Here is a 20002-nt window from a genome sequence, read left to right as displayed (position 1 = left end):
CACCACATGGATGTGAACACCCTTAAACGTGCTTAAAGCTGAAAGTCAGCACCTCATAGTCATTGTTTTTGTGTTTCAAATCCATTGTGAATGGAGTACAGTCAATACAATGAATATCCCAATACTGTCTGACTGCATTGTGCACACAGATCAGACTATAATCAGCCCGCTGGTCTGAATTGTAAGCAGCACACTTACGTACATTTCAGAGCTTTTCCAAGGGTACTATCATGTACAAAATGGCTTTTGAGTGTCACTGCCAGGCATCAAACTGTCTTTTGCTTTGGTTTCATAAACCACCATTCTTATGCCCTAGTCTTAAATTCAAGCTCTTTGGTTGAAAGAATCTCTGTACTCACTACTCAAACTTATTGCTATATGTCTGCTTCCATCTGCAAATAGCTACAGTAGGCTTATATGATGTCGTCACTCAGTTTAAGATTGGCAGCTGGTATGCATGGTGGGATCAGTAATCCTGCAATTATCACCACTTTCAGGAAGCACTCTTTCTCACAGTCACAAATTTCAAACGTTGCCTATACTCAGTGGGTGTCGACGCAGACACAGCGGGCTGTATTCAGAGTTCAGTTAAGAATTTGTGCTAGACACCCAAATATGGTCTAGGTCTAAAACCAATAAAAAAACTTTTTCAAAGACAGCAACACTTTTCAAACATGACTCCAAACATCTCTCATGCAAACATCATCTCCTTCATCATCATCATCCCTGAACCAGCGACAGAAACAGACGTGGGGAAAAAACACTTAGTGTGGAGGAAAGGAAAATGTGAGAGGAGACCATGTGCTGTGTCACACATGAGCGAGCAGCAGCACATGACATACCCACAACTACTATGGATCTTGTTTTTCTGGGTTGCTAAGCGCTATTTTCAGCCTAAGCAGACTGCTCCATGATTAATACATGATGGAGGGAGGGGCTAAATTAAATATTCATATCTTACGCACAAACACACACCATGCATATTCTTGAATTTCATAGTGTAGGCAAACCCTGTATTCCTTTGTTTCTTTAGCAAAAGTAGATGCTAGCACACAAAACTATGCCTGCAAACCAGAAAGGAACCAACAAAAAACAAATCCTTATCTGTGGATAGTGAGGGGAGACCTAAATGTGACTATCTCTGGAGGAGAGAACAGAAGAAAAAGGAAACAGGTTTTGTGATGACAGTATTACATGAAGGCTCAATTTGTGTTTGTGTGTGTGTGTGTGTGTGTGTGTGTGTGTGTGTGTGTCAGTAGGGTGGCAGTGGCAGATGGCAGAAAGACGACACCAGAGCATGAAAGGCGAGAGACAGGCCAAGCAGTCACACACTCAAACACGCGCGCGCGCGCACACACACACACACACACACACACACACACACACACACACACACACACACACAAAGAGAGAGTTGAAAGTGTAAGTGAGTGGTTTTGCATCCTCCCTCTGTTGCACTTAGTAATGGCCACCTCTCTTTTTCATTTTGCTCTTTGGCCTCCTTAAAGCCCTTTGCAAAGACTTGCGACATGATAAATACATAGAATAATAGACAAAGAAAGAGAGCGTGACAGATAAACTGAGCAGTAGATTTAGATGCCTCTGTGTATGTGTATGTAGAAGTAGGGTAGAGACAGACTGTACACAAAAACAGAGGGAGGAATGTACATAAATGTGTATGTTTATCTCTATGTGCACAGGAAACGTATCTCATGGAAACCAGGCAGGTTTATAGGTTGTCCACCCTTGACTGAGCAGACTATGACCTCTGACGCCTGGTGAGGAAGACAGGTCAAGTGCTCTCTGCTTTAACACACAGCGATGAGAGAAAATCTCCATGGAAACCACAAAAAAAAAAACAAATATGCAGAGAGAAAGAGAGAGAGACTCTTGCACTGGCAACGAACAGTGCTCTTCTAAATCTAGCTTTGCTATCATACCACTAAACCTAAATAGCATGTATGTCTTATAATCTGACAAATGGTTGTGATATACTTGCTTTAAAACAGCAGGTATGCATAGACTAGAGGCCACAATGCAAGCTTAGTGCTGACATGACACGGCGACGCTTCAGGAAGTTACTATTGTTAATGAGATCACTGCTAAAAAGGCAGCAAAAAGCTCTATCAGCTTCTCTTCATTAATTTCAGCAATTGTCGTAATTTTTTAGAAGTGTGCTGATAGCCTTACTTCACATCCTGATATGTGGTCCCCACCATTCACACGCTTAAGGAGTTTCAAGTGCAGCCTTAATTGTTGGTAATTCTAATTAATGTTTTCGGTCATTAATCAAGCAAGAATTCTCACGTGAAACGGTTTCAGGGTTTCAAATGTGCAGATCTGTTTTCTTCATTCATCATTGTAAATGGAATCTCTCTGGATTTGGACTGTTGGTCAAAAAAAACAAACAAAAAAAACAGCTAGCAATCAGAAGAAGTCACCTTGGTGTCTGAGAAAGTGAGAAGGGTACTTAATGAACAAATAGATGGACAAGAAATCGACTCTCAACCTGAAATCTTAATCCTTCAGTTTTCCAGTTAATTTATTGTTGTTAATTACTTTTACAGGAATTGGTCATAAACAAAGTAAAGTACAAATAAGAAAAAAAAACAAGTATTGCACAAATAAAAAGTTTGACTTCACGCTAGAGGAAAAGTTAGGGGATCGCCAAAGTTATCAGGATTCATCAACTGGAAACCATGAAAGTCTGTACAAGGCAACCTAGTTATTGAGATATTTGAGGCTGGAGGAAAGTAGTAGACTAAGTGACACTTCCATCCCTACAGCCATGCCACAAGCATGGCTAAAAATCTATATTGGTTCCTGTCGTTTAATCAATGACAGCTAGTCAACCATTTTGTGTATGACAGTGTGTAATCCTCTACCTAACCACTGATCTCATTTGCCCTGCCTCACTCCTGATTTACTATCTTCAAGCCATAAGGTAAGGTAACTTTATTATCCCCGAGGGATAATTTGCATTACAGCCAGTAGTAACAAATATATTTATCAGACCACAACAATAAACACAACCACAGTTCAATATAATTTAAAACTGAATTTACTATGGATAATGGACAGGGAGCCTGTATGCACTGCCTACTCTGGAGTAGACACTGGGTGTGTATAGCCACACATTTACCTGGAAAGCCTCCTGTCCGTTCTAAACAAGGTACTTATCCACCCTGTCCATTTGATTGAATGGCTGGTTGCCTCTACAGTACAGATATCATCAGCTGTTACAGTGGTAACAAGAGATAAAGTTCAAGAGAGATGAGAGAGAGAGAGAGGGTTCACTACCTCTTACGGCTCATTCTATGCTCTGAGCTTTGGCTCTGCTTGTACTGTTATAGACTGGTTAGATGGAAAGAAGGGCACTTGAAAAGACATTGAGTTTTTGCGGGAAATCAAACCTTACCAAGAGCTATTTTTGGATGCCCTATTGAGTTAACAAGGGTAGTATCCACCAATATACCACGCTTGTTGTGCACCATAATGTGTATAGCAATATGTTTTTATGTAAGTATGTCATGTCCTGCAGGGTATTACTGCTGTGTTGGGATGTGTATAGTGAGGTTACAATGGAGGACACTGTTATGCTTGGAGTCATATGGATCCTTCAGTGTGTTGACCTATGACCTGTGCCATTTGCATGGCCCTCAGCAAAAGTTTAGCATATCCCCCGAACTGACATGCAGGAATATACACATGGCCGGTAAAAATACATGTACACCAAGAAAATGTACATGGCTCCAAGGCCAGGCAGGAAAGTGATTTGCTCTTTTTACATGTGTCATATCGCATTTTTAAAAAGCCTAGATGTGTCGACAGACTTCCTTTGGGATAGACATACGTGATCACCACATGGAAAAGGAAGAGACGGAGTGCCAAGTTACCGACGTCTGGCAAGAGGACAAGTTGGCTCAGAAGCTGGCAGGAAGCAGGAGTGCCTGCTTCAGTGGATACACACCCGGTGTGCAATGGTGAGGAGAACCCTTCCATGATGTAAGAAAAGAAACACAGAGCACACATGAATATTCAAAAAAACGCACATGTATGCAAACGCACATGGTGCAGTTGCATGTACATGCATACACCTATCCTCCTGCTACTGTAGACTGTGAAAATGCCAAGTCACCTTGTTCTGGGGCACATTAACCTGACTTCCAAAAACCACAACAGTGTGCCAGCCCCGCCAACCTGTCTAGTCCACTACATCTCAGTCTGGTGTATTCTGAGCCTGCATATCAGCCTAAGAGCTCTGCCGCTCTCCGCTCTGCCAACTATGCCATCCTGTCTGCTGAGGCTCCACCAAAACTGCCCTTCTGCTACAACCAAACTCTGAGCCAGTCTGAGAGTGTGCCAGCCACACCAACCTGTCACCGTCACTCTAAACCACAAAATCACCCGCTGGGAAACCAACATATGAGGAAAATTATTCCTAAATGAGACATCCATCCTCTTATTGAGAGCACAATTAACTATTTGATACAGGTTGATCAATACTTTCTCTCTACATAGCAGATTCCTCATGGAGATTTAAGTCTTTTGAAAGCATTTGTTTACATGATGTTGGTGATTCATAAGTAAGAATAAAAAAATGCAATGACAAATGAGATTGACAAGAAGTCACCCTAACCGGAATCTAGTAGAGGAATTAATTCTGTGTGTCCTTGAAACTCCCAACATCAGGCTGTAAAATATGCCCTATTAGCAAGTCAAGCTGCCACATCTTTAGAGCCAGCGGAAGAACGTAAAGGTTAACCTTGGAAGAACACAATTTCCCTTGCAGACTAAATTTCTAGCTCATATCTTGAGTGTATGTACTGTATCAAATCATTCTCACAGTTTGGTGCACATTTATACACACTTATGTGGACATGCAGCTTGCCCACAGACATCCTGGGAAATTAAGTTCCTCAACGGTGAATCTTATGCAGTTGTACTCATATTACACTTTTGTACCAAAGCACTGAAGATGAAACAGAAAAGCGTTGTGGATTTATTCTAAAGGCTGTGGGACAAACTAGATTTGAGGTTACCAGAAATACAGTCACCATTGCATAGTTTGTCCGCCAGAGACACTGACTAGTTGATTTTTCAACTTTAAAATTTATAAAGGGCTGTAGTGTGTGTACATTCATAAACACATCATCCTGCATAAATGTTTAACACATTAATTTCAAATTTCCAATAAGTTAACTGTGAAGTTAATAATGAAACAGAGATTAGCTACATGACATCTAACCAATCTACTCACATTAGACTCACAGGAGTCCAGAATTGTAATAAACCAAAATTAACACAGCAGAAGTAAGTCAATGAGAGAAAGAAAAAAAATCCTTGACTGATGTACATACAGGCAAAAACAATCTATTGTTATCAATTTAGATGTAACAATTTATAGTAATATAGATTTCAATCCATCCCTCTCGACGTGCCTCACACACACAATCACCGTTTCCGAAGACAGGCCATGTGGTCTGGCAGCAGGCAGGCAAAACAAGGTAAGTTTATAGAGAGACAGGAGATCCCGTGACGGCTAAGGCGAGTTGCTGTGTGCGCGAGTGTCATTTCACTGCTGAAAGTGCCTGAAAGTGTACTAAAAGGAACAGAGACATCTGCAGAGGAGGGTAGGGGTCACTGGGTAGAAAGAAGGGTCTTTGTTTGTAGGAGCATGACACATGTGGACATCACATGGTAGATTCCATTACGCAATAGGTCACAAATATCGTAATATACACGTATGCAAGACTACAGTATCCACATTAACATCACTCAGGCAAAGTACAGTCTCCGTGTGTGCTGCAGGCTCTGCCTCCACAGTAAAGAGGATCCTGCTTCTTTGGAATCAGAGCACATCTGCAAAGCATCTGTCTCTAATGGATTTTACACTGACTACGCCAGCCACTTGCATCATGGCTATTGCACTGAATTTCAGCACAAGTGACCTTTACCTGAGACTAACAAAAGTTGACAACAAACATGTGCAAATCCAAACATTCGTTGCTAGAGCATTTAAACCTTCACATTCATTTTTACGGAGGGGTTTCAAAGTGTGACGAAACACATCTGGTCAAGCTGCGTAAAGTACCTTTGATAATAAATCAGCAAACTCTTTAATATCCCAAGTATCTGTGTTTGTTTTGACCATGAGGCTGGACCGAAACACTGATTTTTCAGACTATTTTTTATGACATGTCCACCTTGAGAGTGACAGAAGAGATAGAGCCTGTGAGCCACCAAACACCATGAGACAATCTGAACTCGTTATTCACATCGTACAAAAATCCTCTAGAGTACTCTAGAGCCTTGATACCTCCAACTACACTGTATGCAGACACCATCAGTTTGTAATGCAGGCCACCATGATGACGACACAAGGTTCATGCAAAAATAACTCTCTCAGACTGAGTCACAGTCTCCCCTCACTTCTTCTCTTTTCCAATCTGATTCTGTTGCCCTGTTAATTCACCCCATATCACTCTCCCACTCACCGGGTATTACCTTGGAGAAAAAAAGTGAGCATGTTAAAGAGAGAGCGAGACAAATATGGACTGGACATAGCAAGCTAGTTACATCAGCAGACTGTAAACCACTAGAGTTAATTACACCTTTTGTGTCTTACAGTCTATTTTCACAAGAACTGTGTTTACTGTGAGTGTTGAGGCCTGGAATATGGGTGTGAATCTCAACATGTCCAGTCACGCTGAATCATGTGTGTGCAGCCACCAGCTTTGAGGATCACAGTGTGTGTGCATGTTTTGATGCCTGTGATTAGTTTGTGTGTGTGTGTGTGTGTGTGTGTGTGTGTGTGTGTGTGTGTGTGTGTGTGTGTGTGTGTGTGTGTGTGTGTGTGTGTGTGTGTGTGCGTGTGAGTGAGAGAGCGGAAAAGTTAAAAAGCTACAGCATGGCCATGCTTGTTTGAAGTTAAGTTGTAATAGGGCTTTACTCTAGAAGCATAACTTTATTTTCCAACATGTTATTTAAAGCTGCGCTAAATTATTTTTGCACACCAGAGGGCAGGAGACTAACAAAACAAGCCAATATACACTCCTTAGCTCTGGTCTGGTCTTCACTAACATCTGAGAAACCTATTTGAGTATTTTGGTCATGCTAGATGCTACACAGGTATTGTGCGTTATTAGGTGGAAATGACTGCATTTTACATGTCATGGTCATCTGGTTCATTATTAATTATGTTAAAAATTGTTAAAGCCATCCTCATCCCCAAAACAGCAAGACAGGAGGAAATTCAGTTTAAATTAGGAGGAGGTGAATAAGTACAATAGTTTTTTTTTTCCCATTTGAGGCAGACTGAAAGAAAATGGACACCAGCCATGATAAAAGTACAACCTGTGTGTGTGTGTGTGTGTGTGTGTGTGTGTGTGTGTGTGTGTGTGTGTGTGTGTGTGTGTGTGTGTGAGAGCTATGCATTAAAAAGAAACATTAAATAATCTGTGCAGAGCAGAGCTCGGCCAATGCCATTACTAAAAATAAATATAATTAAATAAATAATCAAATCTAATTTTACAATGGGAGGCGCGGTGGAGCAGTGGTTAGCACTGTCGCCTCCCCGTGTCCGTGTGGGTTCTCTCCGGGTGCTCCGGCTTCCTCCCACCGTCCAAAGAGGCTAGGTTAATTGGTGTTTCTAAACTGCCCCTAGGTGTGAGTGTAAGTGGTTGTCTGTCTATGTGTGGCCCTGCGATGGATCGATGGATTCAATTTTCCAATCACTTCAAATCAATTAATCCCCAGACATACCATCACAAAGCCCTAACTGAGCTGATACCAACCTCAAAATTGAAATGCCGCGCGATTGGTCAAGCCTACCGTGGAGGATGGCAAGCACCAATGTTCATACTGTGCACTTCAGGGCGTGTTAAATTAATAAATGAGTACTTCAAAAGTTCCACAACCGTAACGAGCTCTGTAACGGTTCACGGATGGATCGCCATTGGCTGTACGTTCAAACTCTGAAGCTGTAAGTGTTGCCGTGTTTAGTGTTGTTTTACTGTTTATTTTAAATGTTAGCTAACTTGGTGTTAGCATATTGCACGGCTAATGTGGCTAGCACGCTCTGCGATGTTGGACTAACGTTGTGATCCTGAGGGACAGTCCAGAGAAACTGTGGACAGTAAAGACACGGTCAAACTACAAAAAGGAGTTTGCTTGACAATGTTGTTGACTAGCACGCAGCAGCTAGCTTGCTCCGGCCATAAAGCTGCTGTTAGCGGCTCGCTGTGCAGTGAGGTCACAGACACTTTGGCTCCGCTATGGCACCAAATTACTTCATTGATGAAAAATGCAATAATGCTGCTGAGCCCCAACATTTTGCCGCGACAGCCCTATATCTGACCCTTATAAGAGAATTCACAATCGCAAATCGTGTCCTAAATTAGAAAACTGCTCACTACATACAGACTGAGTGAACACAGCTTGGCCAAAGAAAAGTGACACCACAGACAGAGCTGGCTACCAGAGGAGAGATTCTGAGGACAGGTAGACACAGTGCTGCACTAGCCTCATGTCCTAAATATAAAACAGCAAAATATATCTCCTCATGCCACAAAATGAGGACAACCAGTGGAAACTCAGACTAGACTACTAAATAAATTAAATCATTCTACTGTAATATCACATTATTATTATTTTTTTTGTCAAAAAGCAAGACATATATTCAATGTAAGATATATTTGATTTTTAGTTTGTATAATTTATTTTTTCTCTCACTGATACATAACGTCCCAGAGGTTCTCAGTTGGATTCAGGTCTGGGGGGAGCATGAGGGTAAGTGAGTGGCATCAATGCCTTCATCATCCAGGCACTGCCTACACACTTTGGCCACATGAGGCCAAGCATTGTCCTGCACCAGGAGAAACCCAGGGCCAACTGCACCAGCATAAGGTCTGACAATGGCTCTGAGAATCTCATCCCAGTACCTAACAGCAGTCAGGGTATAGGATAAAGACAGTAGTAAAACTCAAAACTAGAGATCAGTCAGTCAGGAAAGGTTTGGAAGTGAGCTGCTGTCTGAAGCCACCACCTATTCCCTTTTTGGGGATTGCCTCTCCACCGGTTGTTACTTTCATTTGCACCAAAACAAGTGACAATGATTCAAAGTCGCTTATGCTTCCTAACTGGACAGATTGGTTGATTAAGTTAAGACAGATTGATTAAAGACATTAAGTTTCACTGACATGATGCTGTATACCGTGATGATTAAGTATTCAGTGTATTCTGTTGAATAGGACTGCAACAAATGATTTTCGTTATGGATTCATCTGCAGATTATCTTCTCCATTAACTAATTATTTGGTTTATAAAAATCCTGAAAATAGTTTGTGAAGCTGGAACCATGAAATTTTTTGCATGAAAAAATGATAATCTAATAATAACGGTAATTTTCTGTCATACGACTAATTGATTCATCGACTTATAGTTTCAGTTGTACAGTATTTTGCTCTGAAATGTAGTGAAAATAAAAGGGTCACCTAAGGTACAAGTACCTCAAATTTGTACTTGAGTAAATGTACTTTGTTAAATTCCATCACTGAGGAAATGTTCCAAGCAAACAGCAGCCAAGCATCTGTCTTTTTCTCAACATCACTGATGACTCTAACTGGTGCTAGAACAGAGTGGCTGTATGAAGAAACGAAGGGGACTGCTAGCATCACTGTAGTTCCTCCTCCCCCTCCTCCATTTTGTTTCCAACATCTGTCTTCCCATCCGCCAGAATGTGTCCGATCAGTAGCTGTCCCCCACTAATAAAATGCATCCAGAGGGAGGAAGAAAAGCTTCAAAAGCATTCCTCCAGTTGATATGGGAGCCTCCACAAATCCCCAGTTTCCCTCCTGTCTCCATTTTCAGCACAAATACTTCGTCTGTGTGTGTCTGTGTGTGTGTAACCCAATCACACCTCCCAATCACACTCCTTTTTCTTAAATTAACTCACTCTACACTCATCTCAGTCAATCCCTTTTCATCTTCCACTAAAGCACCATATCTCTGAAGATTTATTTTAGAGATACCCTTTTCCACGTTTAGCTTTGCTTGGCTGTCCAACTCTGTCTACTACACATTACATTACTCTAATTTGTAGTAACATGAAGATATTCTAGGAAATCAAATGAAATGCTACAGTGAACATTTAACGGTTATCATAATATTGGGACTTGACAGACACCCTAACAAACGTTTCCAAATTATGTTAATTGAAAACCATTATGTTCCTTTCAGGATGCTTTTGCTGTTGCAAATTCAGACTAAAGAAACGTGGTTTCTCTGGAGATGGGGTTGAACTATTTTCAAAAGATTTTGGATTTTGGAAAACTCCATATCGGTCAGCTCTAGATTGGAAGCCAATCACATCATTTAGAAATTATTATTGAAAGCAGAATTCCTTTATATGTCTAAAAACAAGATCTTTAACCATGAATACTTAATAAATGTGTACAATTAAAAATGTATTGTTTGCATTTCTCTATCAAAATACTTCACATTGTATGGCAAGCCATTTTAACATTTATTCCTTAAAACTTTCTAGTCACTATTTATAAGCTACTAGTACTTATTAGTTAGTAGTAACTATTCAAATAGTTACTAGTAACTATTTCCATTTTACTAGTGTCTACTATTTAGATACTAGAACCTATTCATTAGTTACGAGTAACCATTTGAATAGTTACTAGTAACCATTTCCATTTTACTAGCGTCTACTATATAGATATTAGTGCTTATGTTTTAGTTACTGGTAACTATTCTATTCTTACTAGTAACAATTAAAAAGTTACTATCAACAAGCCATTTTACTAATCATTAATGAATGACCAACCAAAGAAAATTTACTACTAAGAATTCAAATCTTACTAGTATATTTTGGAATGGTTACAAGTAACTAATGAATAGGTAGTAATATCTAAGTAATAGATACTATTACCTAGTATCTATTACTAAGTAATAGATTACTAAGTAATAGATACTAGTCAAATGGAAATAGTTACTAGTAACTAATGGAATAGTTATTAGTAACTAATAAATAAGCATTAGTAGCTTTTAAATAACAACTAGTAAGTTTTAAGGAATAAATGTTAAAACGGCTTGCCATACAAATTGTGTAAACAGTGTACCTTCAGTGGCCTCATAATTGATTTTTGAAAAAACCTGCCTCTCTAATCTAATGTATTGTTAGGGACATAAACTGTATTTATGTCCAAGTACAGGAGATGCTCCTAAAGTGCCATGTCATCAAAAATATAAAAGCATTACAGATACGGGGCCTTGCAACAGCTATTGACATTACTTGTTAATTATATGTGTTAAACCAATATTGTTCAATGGAAAGGTGGCCTTTAAAACAAAGGCCATGTGTACCAGTCAGGAACTGCTCATATATTCCTGGAAGGAGAAATGACAGGTGCAGCACCAAGACCAGTTAGTCAGCAGAAATAATTAAACATTAGCCTTACTGCATAAAAGAAATAAATCCTCCAAAAGTGGGCTTAGGTGTCAGTTGGCAATCTACTGCAAAGCAGTTTTGTAAGATAGAGTCGAAAAGGAAGGTAGTACAAACCCCACCTTTTAAAAGATGAATATGAACCAGATTTTTTTTTTTTTTACAATAAGCTAGTGCATTCCCGGTAATTAGGAAGGAATTTCTTACATGTGGCTCTCTCTGACGTCAATCCTGTACCTTCCCAGAGTTTGCTTTCTCTTCCCCGGCGCTGTGAATGTTTAGCGTTAGGCTGCTTTTGGCAAAGCTCCATGACTTGGGTGCTAGGCCAGGTTTAGGGTGGAGGGTGGGGTGTCTTTGCTTGTTTAAAAAGCAAAGAAGGATAAGCATGGTAACCTCAGTTCAAGTATTGGGCTCTCCTGTGATTCTGCACTGTGTTTGTGTGTATGTTGGCAACTGCCACATCAGTGGAGCCGAGAGATTTAAAAGGTTTGAGATATTTAGAGCGAAGTGCTTAAAACTTAGGGTACTTCTGTGACATCTTAACTGACACTTCTGGACTGGACTGCCGTGTAAGCAGTCATCAAACAAAAGGATGGCCATTTGTAGTGACTACTTGGCAGGTCTGTGACAGAGTCTAGAGGCTTGGGGTGAAATCCTTATTCTTAGTCAAGTTTCAGGTTTTTTCACCTGTGGTGTTGCTGTCTCCAAAAACAACTATATGTGAGGTAAAAACACAGTTTCTATCAAAGTTAAATTAAGGAAACCAAAAGAAAATCATCTCTTTGTCAAATTCCTGGAGCACGTTTCTTTGTAAATCCACAATATCTGTTGAGTCCATTCACAACAAATATCTAGGTTCAAGTTTAGCTCCTTACAACAGTAACTGGGTCAATGAGTGTTGTGTGGTACAGCAGTCATCTGACACAGGTCAGTGCTCACTGCTTTTGATGAAAGTTCATGGAAGGCAACAGTCCTCCTGAAACACATTCAGAAAATCATTTCACCACCTGTCCTGTAGAAGCACGCATTTATCTCCTAACTTGTGTTTCATGACATCTCCTTTCATCTTCTCATTTCTTTTAAAGAGGTTATATTATGCTCATTTTCAGGTTCACAATCTTATTTAGGGTAAGAACAGGTTTACATGGTTTCATTTTCAAAAAACACCATATTGCACATTGCTGCCGCTCCTCTTTTCACCCTGTGTTGAACGCTTCATTTTAGCTATGGAGTGATACATCCTGCCACTAAAAGATCTTTGTTAGGAGATGCGCAGTTCCTAGTTAAGGACTACTAACCAATCAGAAGCAGAGTAGGGCGGGTCGTGAGAACCCGGTAAACACGGCTTCGGTTCAGCTGCATTTCCCCTTATCAGCTTAGCAACATGGATTGGAGCAACAGTTTTAGAGTGGTGGGCTTTTAATTTATCGTGTAACGTATCTTTCATCCATAAAGTTTTAACTGAGCTCTGTCTCTACATCACAGTAACAACTTTATATCCATTGCCTGGAGGGTAGCTAGTGTTTGGAAGGGAGAGGAGAGGTAGCAGGCGGACGTCTTGTCAATGTAGTGCACAGTGCTGCAGCTCAGTGTTTTTCCACCAGTGTTTCTGAGGGCGTGTCTGACTAGCCGCTTGACTAGCTTATGACACGCATTTTGATGTGACGTCACAGGGATCAAAGGGAGACGGTTGGAAGTTGGTCCTGTTGGAAGATGAACCTTCGCCCCAGTCCAAGGCCCCATTCACACTACTGCAGTCTTTTGCTACGTTAGCACCTCCCGTCCAGACTCAAATGGCGAAAACGAAGACCTAAAACAGAGAGGTTTGAAAACGCTGCTGACCCCGTTTTTCCATTTTAAAACTCCAGGAAGTGTTTTAGTGTGGAGGGGGAAAAATGGAGGACTTTAGAAATGATGGCGCAGACGCTCACGTTTGGCTCTCTGATTGGGAGTCATGCAAAGCAGAAACACGATGCTAATGAGTTTTTGATTTGGTATTTTTATTAAAATATTTTCTACCCAGTGTACGTGAACGGTCACTAGATGTTTTCAGTCGTTTTAATGTAGACGGAGATCAACTCTGATACGCAGCTAAAACGCTGGTGTGGACGGAGAAGATCGTATTTGTTTTTAAACAAGTAGTGTGGATGGGGCCTGAGGTCCAGAGCGCTCTGGAGCAGGTTTTCATCAAGGTTTTCTCTGTACATTGTGGCATTCATCTTTTATTCAATCCTGACTAGTCTCCCAGTTCCTGCGGCTGAAAAACATCCACACAGCATAATGCTGCCACCACCATGATTCACAGTAGGGATGGTATTGGCCAGGTGATGAGCTGTGCGTGGGTTCCTCCAGGCATTACGCTTGCCATTCAGGCCAAACAGTTAAATCAAATCAATCAAATTTTGTTTCTCATGGTCCTTCAGGTGCCTTTTGGCAAACTCCAGGCGGGCTGACGTGCCTTTTACTGAGGAGTGGCTTCTCTCTGGCGACTCTACCGTACAGGACTGATTGGTGCAGTGCTGCAGAGATGGTTGTTCTTCTGGAAGGTTCTCCTCTCTCCACAGAGACACGCTGGAGCTCTATCAGAGTGACAATCAGGTTCTTGGTCACCTCCCTGACTAAAGCCCTTCTCCCCTGATTGCTCAGATTGGCCTAAAAATAACTCTTCTAAAACTCATCCTCAATGAAAGTATTCATATGCTAAACTAATATTTCTGCCACGTGAAACAATGTGTAATGACCTGCTGTCATCAAGTACAGGTTAACACTGGGCCATACCTTTAGTTTATGCAGCAGAAACGGTTACTGTGATCTGTTTGGCTTAAACTGAGACAATGCAATCATTTGGAGACAGAGTGGCGTGCGCGCGCGCGCGTGCGTGCGTGCGTGCTGTTTAGGCTTGTGTTCACCAGCACGTCACATAAACAAGACCACGGGATTATCTGTAATAATACTGACTCACTCAGGTTTTAGCAGGAGTTTACTGTGGGATTACAGAGCAATCTGATGCTGAGTGGATTGCGCGCTGTGTCATTAGGCTCTGTGATTTATACTGTATGTTTCTTTTACCAAGTGTCCTGTTTCCACAAGCATCCAATGTTACACTACACTTATACTGCTCGCCTGGAGACACAAATAGCTTTTTGTACCTGAAACAAGGCAAGGGATAATTTGTACATCTTCCACTTGAACAGAGTACTGTCATCATGCAGCATCTGGAAAGAGTCACACAGACCACAACTGGTTCAAATATCTGTAATCATAGTCAGACATGATTGCAGGTTCTAATGATATACAAAAGACTTAAACAAATCCATTCACATTGTAACAAATATTTAATATTTTTTGACATTACCAAAAACTGATAGAAATCCCCCAGACAGTCGTTTTCTAATAAACCAAAATGTTCTTGAATCCTTCCTCTCTACCAAATTTCCATGGGAACATGCCAACTGTGGGGATACTTGCTTTGGGCTTAGTTTATTTGTTTTTCCCCCTCTCTACGTGCCCGCTGCAGGTTTGCTTGAGCTCCATCGCTGAGCCTTGTGTGTGGATTCATAGTTCCCATGCCATCTGATGTCAACAAGCTCCTCCAGTAACACTAATCCACTCCTAAAAGTCCCCCAGATCAGTCAGCAGTGGCAGCAATCTGAACGACAGCCAAGTATCACACAAAATGTTTAAAATTCAAGAGATCACCTCATTAAAAAAAAGATTTACGTAGCACTCATCTAACAGACTTTACAGTCCATCACTTTTGTTAATTTGTCAAATTGAATTAAAAAAACCACATGTGTAACGCATGGACTAGCAAACTACAGTAATACTGTCTTTAAATGCACGCAGATGAGTCTAAGCAGTGAATGTCAAGACCATTTTGGTCAATACCTGGATTCAGGCAACAGGATAAACATTTGAGCACTTTTTGCAAAACTGTGATATTTGAGGAATTCATTGAAAGTTTTTACAGTTTTTTCCCTAGATATTGCTTAAATATTAAAACTCTTTCAGGCTCATTTAAAGGTTTTTTTATGTATCATAATTTGTGTCTCCATGCCACCTTTGTATATAATTAAAATTACTCAGTAAACGGTTCTACAGGGACTCAGTTATCTGCTGAAATGTAAAGTTGAGTGCTAAAATTGTGATTTTGCCAGAAAATGAATGACTTTACATTAGTGGTGACACTAATAAATAAATAAAATTATATATATATATAATAAAATTCTGAAGGTGTTATTTATTTGAAATTTTCAAATAAGCTTAAATAATCTGTGGCGAAGGGATTGAGTTGTATTTAAGGGACTTCACACTCCACCCCTAACTGTCCAGTTTGACAGATGTTTTCTCTGTTCAGACAACTTAACTAAACAAACCTTCAAGGTCAACCTCTTCACTAGTAAGCAGTCCATTAGCCGGCTCCTCTTTGCTTAAACTGCTGGGATATTTGCAAAGGCAGCGGTGGGGAGGGCTGGGCTGAGATGACACAACTATCAACACGGGCCTCTGACAAGGCAGAGCACTGCCATTACTTTCATGTGAGAGGACGGGTTAATTATATGATTTGGTTTCTAATATGGAGCCTGTCAGAGGAAATGCAGAGCTTATAACCGGTAATTAGACATAAATCGTTTGAGTGAAGCAAATGTAGGGATGAGGGGGAGGGGAAGGGGTTGGGTAGGATCAGGCTTTGTCTGTGGTAAGGGGTACGGTATATCATCCCTTAGAAACAAACTAAGCTTTCGAGGTCTTAATGAGATATTCATTTTAGGGTTCTGCAGTAAGACCTAAAATGTATATCATGGTGTATTTTGATAATTGACTGGTAACAAATATACACTATATCATGGTATTCTGGGCTGTGTGACTTTTAAATAGAATCACATGATTTTATTGTTTGATTAGTGTAATGCAAAGCAGTGGAACATAGTTCATTGAGTTTATGTGACTATGTTATGTGTTATGTATTTTGGGTAGTGTTGTAGTCAAGACCGCCCAAACCGAGACCAAGTCAAGACCAAGACCAGAGTTTATCGAGACCGAGAGAAGACTTTTAGGGGCTGAGACCAAGACCGAGGGAGGACGAGATTGAGTCAAGACCAAGACCAGTTTCCCACATTACATGACACACAACAAAATTTGCGGGCGGCGTGGTGATGCAGTGGTTAGCACTGTCGCCTCACATCAAGAAGGCCAAACCTTCAAACTTTCTGTTAGGAGTTTGCATGTTCTCTCTGGGCGCTCTGGCTTCCTCCCACCGTCCAAAGACATGCAGGTTAGGTTAATTGGTGTCTTTAAAATTGTCCTTAGGTGTGGATGTGAGTCTGACTGGTTGTTTGTCTGGCGCCTTTTACCTGATGTCAGCTGGGATTGGCTCCCGCGACCCTGTACGCAGGATAAGCGGTTGACGATGAATGGACAATAAAATTTGGAACAAGATCATAGGCACTTCTCAAATTGAAATGAAAGAGCCACATTCCCATTAAAACACCCCACACACTAAGAGCTGAAATCAACATAAGCATCTTTATTCAACACTTCTTTTCCATGTCATCATCGCAGGTATGCAGAAGTGGATTTAGTGATGAAATATTGAACGAAACTTGTTAAAGACGTTCTGTTGTTGGCCTCTCTCTCTGCTGCTTCCCACTTCTCCCGTGTTGTTGGTCCCGGCGCTTCCGCTACGTAGCTAAAATGGCGGTTGTTGAGAGTGAGAAGTGTCCACCGTTCCACACTCAACTTTTTAGCCGTTATGAGTGCACCATCCGGTTCCTCACGGTGCACTGCAGTTTGCCATACTGCAAACTAATGACCGGTCTCGAGTACTACACCACTAATTCAGGGTTTATTTTAGGGCTGTACCCGAATATTCGATCGTTGGGTACACAGCTGATTTAATTTTGAGATTCGAATGTTGAGGGGTTTTTTTTCGCACGGCTGACCTCTGCTCACAGCAGTGAACGTAACGCTCCAGTTTGCATCAAAGGGAAATTAAACCCTCAGCTGTGTGAGAGCACTTTAAACTGAATGATGACAACGGCAGTGTGACAGTTATGGGGTTCATTCATTTTACAATTGCTTAATTTCATTAAGATCTAAAAAAAGTAAAAAAGCCTACATTTTACAATTAATCAGTAGTCTTGGCTATCAGTAGTCTTCCAGCCTGCTCTGCACAACAGCCACCAAAGCGGGTCGGTACGCACCTAATCTCTGTGTCTCAATGTCCCGTCCCCTTCAACCCACAGTAAATATTCCTTTTTTATCTAAATCCTCATTCTTTAGTCCTGCACCAGGGTCTACTGGCCTAGACATAACACAGTTAAAAACAAAGTGTTGGTAATAATAACTTGCTGTTTTAGTTAGCCAACAATGTGAGAATTAAAAAAAATTGTAGCGCTCTCACACACACACACACACACACACACACATTAATGAGCTGCCGTTATCTCTCTCTCCCATCGGATTCTCCCTCACTCAAGTCATTGCCAGAACCTCTGTCACACTTGAACCAGAGGTTACGTTAGACTCACTTCTCGTAAAAAATTTCATCATAATCTATTCTTATCCATCATTTTTATTTTTTAATGATAATGAGACATGCAGCCTATTTAATAGGCTCAATCACAATAACATTTAACATGTAGAACTTAGACATTATGCATTTATAAGGGCATGGTAAGAAAACAGAAACAGAGACACTACTCATGTCACCACACGAATGAATGATTTTTACCTCCTTGCTGCCACTTACTTCCCAAGCAACATTAGCTGCTGCTGGCTGAACACATTAACAGTATAACTTGAATTCACCTTCAACCACACCAATCCCCCTTTTTTCACCTTATTTATCAACCACAATTACTGGGCTATCAAAATAAACTTCGGACATTCAGCTGCCGTGACATAGCAAGGCCACATAGCCTATCAGTGTGAAGGCTAAAGCTAGCCAGACAACGAGGTAATGCATTTAAGATTAAAGACAAGAATAATAGACCACAGCTAATTAATTGCCACACTTGCCACCAACTGGACAGGGGTTCTACTACAGGCGGTCTACTTGTGATCATTGACAGTGTTGCATGTGAATTACTTAATGTTACGGTGATGGCCCTTAGCCTTAATCTGTTAAAATGATGGACAGCCTTCAGATTTTTCCGTCATTGTTAAAAAAAAAAAAAAAACAATCAGTCACTGACAGAAAAGATTCAGTTACTGCAACCCCCGACATGAAGCAAAGTCTGTCGCCATCTCTACACCCACTTTTTCTTCACATGCAAGCATGCAATTGTTTCAGCATTAAAGCATCATGTGTCTTTGCCATGCCAGCGGCATGGCTCTAGGCATGGCAATGTCAACCGCTCAGTCGACTACTTTGGTTTACACTGAAATCTTTTATTAACTTTTGGGTGGATTGCCATAAAATTTGGAACAGATACGAATGAATCCAAGAGGATGAATCCCAATGACTTTGGTGATTATCTAACTTTCCCCGCTAGTGAACCTGGCATGTGATTTTGACAACTACTGGATAGACTGCCAAGAAAGTCACACATTTATGTTCCTCTCAGGAGGATTTGTGATAACTTTGGTGATCCCCTAATTTTTGTATTTATAGCTATTGTGTTGATTGGCTGATCGCAGCCCCTCTAGCGTGTGATTCCACCAGATACGCCATAGTGCGTTTCAAAACGGTTTCTCCACTAGGGATGGTTATCGTTAAGATTTTAACAGTATCACTACTCTTACCGACACCATTAAAGACCTGGCTTATAAAAAGAAAAACACGGTCAGTGTTTCCCCACACATCCACATTACTTTTTTTGGTTTTCCATTGTGTAAAAGTTGTACTTGTACTTTTCGTATAACCTCCATCTTATCTGTCTTTAAATTCTGAGTAATGTTGAAATGTTTTAACTTAAATTAAGAGTCAGCTGTGTGTGGGGTCGCTGGTGTGTGTGTCGCATTGAACATTACGTCGCAGCAGTTGTGTGTGGCGTCGCTATGACGACCAGCTACATTGAGGGGTACTATCTCTGGGTACTAACTGCAAAGGAAAATTAAAGCTGCAAGCAGCGTTGGGCGGGCCCTCGCACTTGTAAGCGCGTCCGCGCGTGAGCCGGCCGAGTTGCATATTCTGGAGCTCTGCCGGTGCGGCTGTGAATTTCCTACGCGGTTCCTACTCCGCATGAATGTGCTATATGTCACTTCCTGTGTCCCCTATGTGGAGCTACATAGCACTTGCCGCTATGAATATAAATCGGTATTGGCGTGTAGATGTCTGCGGGGTGGGAGAGTTATCAAGCACGTAAAGTTTGTTTCAGATGTGACCATGTACACTGAACAATAATGTACACAAACAATAAAATAAATTCCTTGCCTTGTTGTTTATGTGTAGATACAGAGGAAGAATGTGAGAACAGCACACATTTCATCGTTACTGTGTGTTAGAGCATGGGAGAACAGTGCATACTTTTAATACAGCCCACACCCCTAATACTGTGTAACTATAACAAGTAGAGAACAGAAGAAAAAGATGTTCTTTCTTTA

The 20002-nt window shown here is 40.9% G+C and overlaps 1 protein-coding gene across 5 annotated transcripts in view; it reads right to left on the bottom strand.

Moving 5' to 3' along the window:
* Window positions 1–20002, bottom strand: part of hdac4 (histone deacetylase 4) — a 137008-nt gene that overhangs the window by 84161 nt on the left and 32845 nt on the right. Inside the window, exon 1 of one of the 5 annotated variants that reach the window (XM_046053442.1) lies at window positions 14605–14625. The exons of 3 other annotated variants lie outside the window; for them this stretch is intronic. The gene's annotated coding sequence lies outside the window, so the exon portion shown is untranslated. Of the gene's footprint in view, window positions 1–12330; window positions 12370–14604; window positions 14626–20002 lie in introns of those variants that run through there. One more of the 5 variants, XM_046053441.1, reaches the window with a different exon arrangement.

The sequence above is a fragment of the Micropterus dolomieu genome, linkage group LG07, assembly GCF_021292245.1.
Source record: "Micropterus dolomieu isolate WLL.071019.BEF.003 ecotype Adirondacks linkage group LG07, ASM2129224v1, whole genome shotgun sequence".
In the NCBI taxonomy this organism is placed as follows: domain Eukaryota; kingdom Metazoa; phylum Chordata; class Actinopteri; order Centrarchiformes; family Centrarchidae; genus Micropterus; species Micropterus dolomieu.
This window is presented reverse-complemented; position numbering and strand designations above follow the sequence as displayed.